Source organism: Etheostoma spectabile, chromosome 5, assembly GCF_008692095.1.
Source record: "Etheostoma spectabile isolate EspeVRDwgs_2016 chromosome 5, UIUC_Espe_1.0, whole genome shotgun sequence".
In the NCBI taxonomy this organism is placed as follows: domain Eukaryota; kingdom Metazoa; phylum Chordata; class Actinopteri; order Perciformes; family Percidae; genus Etheostoma; species Etheostoma spectabile.
The window spans coordinates 33,476,320-33,477,247 of record NC_045737.1 but is presented as its reverse complement, the minus strand read 5'-3'; the positions used below and the strand labels follow the sequence as shown (position 1 = coordinate 33,477,247).

The window sequence follows — 928 nt, the reverse complement described above, 5'->3', positions numbered from 1 at the left end:
GTTATTGGGGGAGTCCCCCCCCCCCACCCAAAAAGAAAATTGGATATGATGGGAAAGTGACATGAATCCCTGCCTGTCTGCCCCCGACCTCCCTGTTGAGAGAAACAAGAAACAAACAGGATTTCCCTGTGGAGAGGTATTACAGCCATCATTGCCAGACCTCCATCCTCTCTACCCTGCGGCAATGCAGGAGAAATGTCTCCAACAACAGGTTGGAATGTATAAATAATCATGTAAGACAAATCCAAATCTATTTTTGTGCTCACAGAATAAACTAAGGGATCTTCATTGTCAGGATGTATCTTTGAAGTTTGAACCTGTGTTGTCAGTAATCGCCAATGAGAGAATTTCCCGGTGGTGCACATGCACCGAGTCAGACTACTAACGTAAGCAGTAAGCTGCATTGTGAATTCACCTGTCACAAATCTAATATACAACTGTGTTGATCCACATGTACATTTTGAAACTCCTACTCTAAGAAAAACTGCAGGGCCTTACTCTTTGAAACCGCTGGATATGAGATCATAAGCCAAATAAAAAATATATCTTTGGTATGATAAATATGGCTTCAGTTTTGGCCATGTCTGCTTAACAGAGCCGCTCTCAATAAAAACGCAGAAGACTCTTAGAGTTTAGTCATGTACTTTACTGATTCAGAGGAAGGGGAGCTGGCATAAATCGTATCCACTAAGTCTAGCCTTTGAGAGTGAAATGATAGCTGTGGGATATCAATCGCATATTTCTCTATTAATGAGAATTTGGCCAGGGTTCATCTTGCTGTTGGAGAAATTTGGTTTGAACCCAAAATGAGGAGGAGGCATAACTAAATAATCCAGTACTCGCTTGGCTGGGGTTCTGATTTTGCACCATATGCCTTCGATAATATTGCCGCAGTGCTCTGCTCGAGAGAAATAAAGGAAAGGGGGGG

At 42.5% G+C, this 928-nt stretch overlaps 1 protein-coding gene across 2 annotated transcripts in view; it reads right to left on the bottom strand.

Annotated features, from left to right (window-relative positions):
* The window catches only part of tbx15 (T-box transcription factor 15), a 38,783-nt gene that overhangs the window by 2,426 nt on the left and 35,429 nt on the right, over positions 1–928 (bottom strand). The window lies entirely within an intron of this gene.